At 39.7% G+C, this 5811-nt stretch overlaps 1 pseudogene; it reads left to right on the forward strand.

Annotated features, from left to right (window-relative positions):
- The window catches only part of LOC109967197 (plexin-B1-like), a 60631-nt pseudogene that overhangs the window by 53667 nt on the left and 1153 nt on the right, over positions 1–5811 (forward strand).

The raw sequence follows: 5811 nt of genomic DNA on the forward strand, positions 1-5811 counted from the left end.
CTCTGCAGCTCCTCCAGAGTTACCATGGTCCTCTTGGTTGCTTCTCTGATTAATGCTCTCCTTGTCCGGCCTGTCAGTTTAGGTGGACGGCCATGTCTTGGTAGGTTTGCAGTTGTGCCATATGCTTTCCATTTTCAGATGATGGATTGAACAGTGCTTCGTGAGATGTTCAAAACTTGGGATATGTTTTTATAACCTAATCATGCTTTAAACCTCTCCGCAACTTTATCCCTGATCTGTCTGGTGCGTTCCTTAGTTCATAATGCTGTTTGTTCACTAATGTTCTCTAACAAGCCTCTGAGGCCATCACAGAACAGCTGTATTTATACTGAGATTGATTTACACACAGGTGGACTCCATTTACTAATTAGGTGACTTTCTGAAAGCAGTTGGTTGCACTGGATTTTATTTAGGGATATGAGAGTAAAGGGGGCTAAATACATATGCACGCCACACTTTTCAGATTTTTATTTGTAAAAATTCTTGAACACCACGTATCATTTTCCTTCCACTTCACAATTATGTGATACTTTGTGTTGGTCTATCACATAAAATCCCAATAAAATACATTTAAGTTTTTTAAGTTTGTGGTTGTAATGTGACAAAATGTGAAAAATTCAAGGGGTATGAATACTTTTGCAAGGCAGTGTACATCCTGTTTGTCCCCTCCTACCAGAGACCCCTATGTTGGATGATGGGGAGGAGGGAGGAATGAGGCTTTGGCATCTGATAAAAGCCAGTGAGGAGTCCGAGCTACCCAAGCACCGGAGAGGCAGTCTGAGGGAGAGGGGTGGGGAGAGAGCCAAGGCTATCCCTGAAATCTACCTCACACGACTGCTCTCCATGAAGGTAACAGATATGATGTGACTCCTTTGCCAGTGGTGGCGCTCACGCATATCTGGAAAGGTTTTGCCTACTTAAATGTAACACTCGTAATAATACCGCATGTCCTAGAATAAACAAGTCTTTGTCTTTAGAGCTTTTCAATTTGAAAACACTATATCACAAATATTGATTTTTAATATATCTGTTGGTCTCTAACACATTGCATTTCAGCAATGCATTATTGCACCTCCATCATGCTTGATCAAAACCGAATGGTCAAAATCTGTACATCAGTGCCTCCAAGTCCAATCCGAGATGATCACCTCACTATGATATAGTCTGGGTTATTTCCTCAGACTTGATGAAGCTCCTCCGAAGCCACAGAATATTATACAGCTCTTTTTGTTGGCTTCTCATGGCACATAAACTGAGCTTCATGTGTAAAATCAGTGGGGTACCACTTTAATGAGAGAATCTCATCTTTGTTTCATGGTTTATTTGTCTCTTTCACTGTGTCTGCTCTGTCCCAGGGCACACTGCAGAAGTTTGTGGATGATTTATTCACTGCGATTCTCAGCACCAGTCGTCCTGTACCTCTGGCTGTCAAATACTTTTTTGACTTGTTAGATGAGCAGGCTCTTCAGCACAATATCACAGATCCCGAGACCATTCACATCTGGAAAACCAACAGGTAAGTCGCCACCAGTGGTGTCAGCAGCTTACAAAAGGTTCAGACGGTATGAGACAGGGTTGGCAGCTTCTGGTAAAAGCATTCTGCAAAGACTGTCAGTAAAGACCACCCACACAGAATTTATGAACAGCTGATCACATGGTTTTATACATCATAATTTGTGCTCCATAAAGTAAAAAGAGTGACCTGAGCTACAAAGATTTTGCTAGTGTTACGTGTAGTCCAAAATGCAGCTGCTTGTTTTCTCACCTAAAACTAAATGCAGAGAGCACACTAGCCCTATTATAGAGATCCTTCATTGGCTTCCTATACGTCAGAATTCATTTTAAATTTTTTGCTTTTAATTTTTAAGTTGCTTAATGGATTGGCACCAGAATACATTTCTGATATGCTGTTTTGGTATGTTCTTTAAGACTCTTGAAAAAAATATATTTGAAAATGCTAAACAATGCCTTTTCCTCTGGTACAGTATATTCCCATATAGCTAATATATGAACATGCCTTCTTGATATACATTGTAATCTGTGGATCACTATTTAAATGTGCATCCACTCTCTCACCTTGCCAGTTTACCGCTGCGGTTCTGGATCAACATCCTTAAGAACCCACAGTTCATCTTTGATGTGCAGACGTCAGATCATGTGGATGCCGTGTTGTCTGTCATTGCCCAGACCTTTATGGATTCCTGCACCATCGCTGACCACAAACTGGGAAGGGTGAGCTAACCCCACTAAGACAATACCAGTATTATTCTATACCACAGTGGCTGTGCTTTTTAAATAAAAAAAAAAAAAACAATGTTAGCATCATAATGGGAATCTGTATTACTGAACCACTCAGTTTTATACACAGCTCACATCACATCTTTACACATGGTTGGAATAAGTAAAGTGATTGGAATGTGAGTTTATTTGTTGTATGTTAGTTAATCACAATCCAAATAACATCTGTTGTGAGCCCTCAAGCTGTTTTCTACCCACTGCAGAGCTTTATATTACCGGTCCCACAGCGTGTGATATTCAAGACACGCACTGTATATCCATTTGTCTTCCTTGCACAGGACTCTCCTATCAACAAGTTGCTGTACGCCAGAGACATCCCGCGCTACAAGCAGATGGTAGAGAGGTAAGAGCATGGCAGCCCTTCGCCCCACTGACCTCAGGCATAGTGATTTGGAAGAAGGGGAAGGAGAGAGTGAGGCCTAGGACAATCTGTCAGTGCCAGACAAAGGGGAGGCTAAGCCCGGGAGGCTTCCATGCATGGATGGTATGAGAGCAGACTGCTACACTTACTACTGTCTGCTGCACATTAAACTCTGCAGATTAATTCATTCTATACTGGTGATGTATTAAATCTTCGCTAGACAATATTGTTATGTAACAAATACACCTGTTTTATAAGCCATAATAGTCTTATCTGAATTAAAAAAAGAACAACAGCTGCAAAAAATGTTTTCTATGCTCTCTTTACATATTTTCCCCACTGATATGTTCTAGATTTATCCTATTTTTCCATGTGAAATGAAACAGCAGAGACGGTGCACATCTTTTAGGTGTAGTAAACATGACAACTGACATCAGCAATTGATAGCTGTTGTCTTAAAGAGTAACTTAAATATTGAAAATCATGTTTAGTTTTTATTTTCGTTTTGTTTTTGCTGACCTTTCCACCATACTACAGTGATATAGAAGTGTACTGAATGTGATCAGTACTTTTAGAAATCACTGCTGGGTGTTGGCGAGATTTATATTTAAAGCTGCTCAAATTAATGTTTTATGGTCACAGTGGAAACAGTTCCTCTCTGTAATGTGAAGGGAGTCATTCATAGTGATGAACCCACAGGAAACCTCACCCTTCTTCAGTTCCTCTAAGCTCCACACAGCATTTTACCTTCTTTAGCTACTTTTAACTTTACAACTTGCTGCTTTAATCTTTGGTTCATTAGCGCAGTTTGAAGGTAACAGTTGTTTTCCGGGAAAAAAAAAAAAAAAACTCTGATAAACCAACTGTATATAACCTTAAGCTGGTGGTGTGTGTGAGGTGTAGTGTATGACTGGATTATGTATGTATGTATATACTGCATGTGTGTGGGGGGCGTAATAAAGAGGAGGGATAGGGGCAGAACAGAAAAATCAGTTTTAAGAAAAGGGAAAAGAAAAAGGTATAGTGAGAGTGGGAATTGGAGATGAGCTTTGTTTCGTGGGGTTGAGACTATAATATGAGGCCTTATTAATTTGTGTCATTAAAAATATAGATATTCCATTAAAAACTGCAGTTGTGTACATGCAAATGCCGTCTGCAATCAGGATGAGCTGAATGTGTTCTGTTTAACAGCTGCTTTAAAATACTACCATGAATGGATTCAAGGTAATTGAAGCATCTAATTGCATAAAAATTTTATTTCAAGGTGGACATTACAGTATTTACAGCAAAACAATAAAGTAGTATAAAATAGAGTATCTATTAAGTTGTTTTCATTTCACCTGTTTCTTCTGTTCATTGCTCTATAACCTGCCTCTCTTCGCTGTCTTCTCCAGGTACTACGCCGACATACGTCAGACCATCTCTGCCAGTGACCAGGAGATGAACTCAGCTCTAGCAGAACTCTCCCGTGTATGTTCCTCACGTTTGTTTTCCCATTTTGCAAAAATAACTTTTTTAGGCAAATGTTGAACACATGAATTATCTCAGGCTGGGAAGTTTCCATCTGGGTGGCTGCCTAATCTAGTCTGAAATAAAATATGAATAGCAACTGATGCAGTTTTTAACACCCTCCGCCCTGTGACGTATCTTCACCTCTCTATTTTTACTTTCACCTAACAGAATTATGCTGCTGAGGTCAACTGCCTTGTGGCTTTACATGAGCTGTACAAGTACATCAACAAATACTATGACCAAGTGAGTATCACAGAAGAAAAACATGATCGTTGGATTGTACAGGGTGTTGTGCTGTGAGTGAGATTCACTTCATCTTCAGCTACATGTACAAATCAGTGGATCTCTGTAAATGCTGACATTAAAATACCACAGTACTGCTACTGCTATGTCTTTTAGACTATCCATTCTTGCATGCCACATAGTGCAGTTAATAATGGTGATAGATTTGCTACTCTAAATTATGATCAGGTTGTAAAACAATGGGTTTTCAGTTTCAGGCGTTATAGAGGATAGACCAAAGCTTCTCAGCCTTAGTCTGGAATTTAGATTTTTTTTCACTGAAATGATAGCTGTAGCTGGCCGATTTTATCAGCTCTTGCTAGCTAATTAACTAAGCTAATGTGAGTTCCATGTGTTGGCTGAAACTACTGTCTATGTCTGAGTTTCTAAGTGTTTCCAGCTGACTTATTTTAAAATGAGCATTTTATAAAAGGTGAATTAATTATGCATTTGATGGCTACATGAGATCATGCTAAAGCTGTATATCCCAGGCAAAATGTCAGCCTACTGACCAGGTGATGATCCATGTAGAGACATGGAAATAAACCACAGTGTTGTTCTTGCATTATACAGTTATCTAGTCCTGGTATTGTGGTACAGTATAAGTAGCCATTTACGGTCAAATGTTTATTGTTGCATGGTAGTTTGAGTTACATAATTTAAAACAGTTTTCACTTTTAACAGTGAAAGAAAACAAGAAAATGCTTTGACAATGAGGACTAACTGATGTGTCTTTATACAGTGAGGAACAGAAGTATTTGAACACCCTGCGATTTTGCAAGTTCTCCCACTTAGAAATCATGGAGGGGTCTGAAATTCACATAGTAGGTGCATTCCCACTCTGAGAGACAGAATTAAGAAAAAATTTCAGGAAATCACATTGTATAATTTTTAAAGAATTTATTTGTCTAGCACTGCTGAACATAAGTATTTGAACACCTGAGAAAATCAGTGTTAATATTTGGTACAGAAACCTTTGTTTGCAATTACAGAGGTCAAACGTTTCCTGTAGTTCTTGACCAGGTTTGCACACACTGCAACAGGGATTTTGGCCCACTCCTCCACACAGATCTCCTCTAGATCTGTCAGGTTTCGGGGCTGTCGCTGAGCAACGCGGAGTTTAATCTCCCTCCAAAGATGTTAGGCCACTCCAGAACCTTGATATGCTTCTTACGGAGCCACTCCTTCGTTATCCTGGCTGTGTGCTTTGGGTCGTTGTCATGTTGGAAGACCCAGCCACGACCCATCTTCAATGCTCTGACTGAGGGAAGGAGGTTGTTGCTCAAAATCTCACAATAAATGGCCCCATTCATCCTCTCCTTAATACAGTGCAGACGTCCTGTCCCCTTCGCAGAAAA

Source organism: Monopterus albus, unplaced genomic scaffold (assembly GCF_001952655.1).
Source record: "Monopterus albus unplaced genomic scaffold, M_albus_1.0 scaffold126.1, whole genome shotgun sequence".
NCBI lineage: Eukaryota > Metazoa > Chordata > Actinopteri > Synbranchiformes > Synbranchidae > Monopterus > Monopterus albus.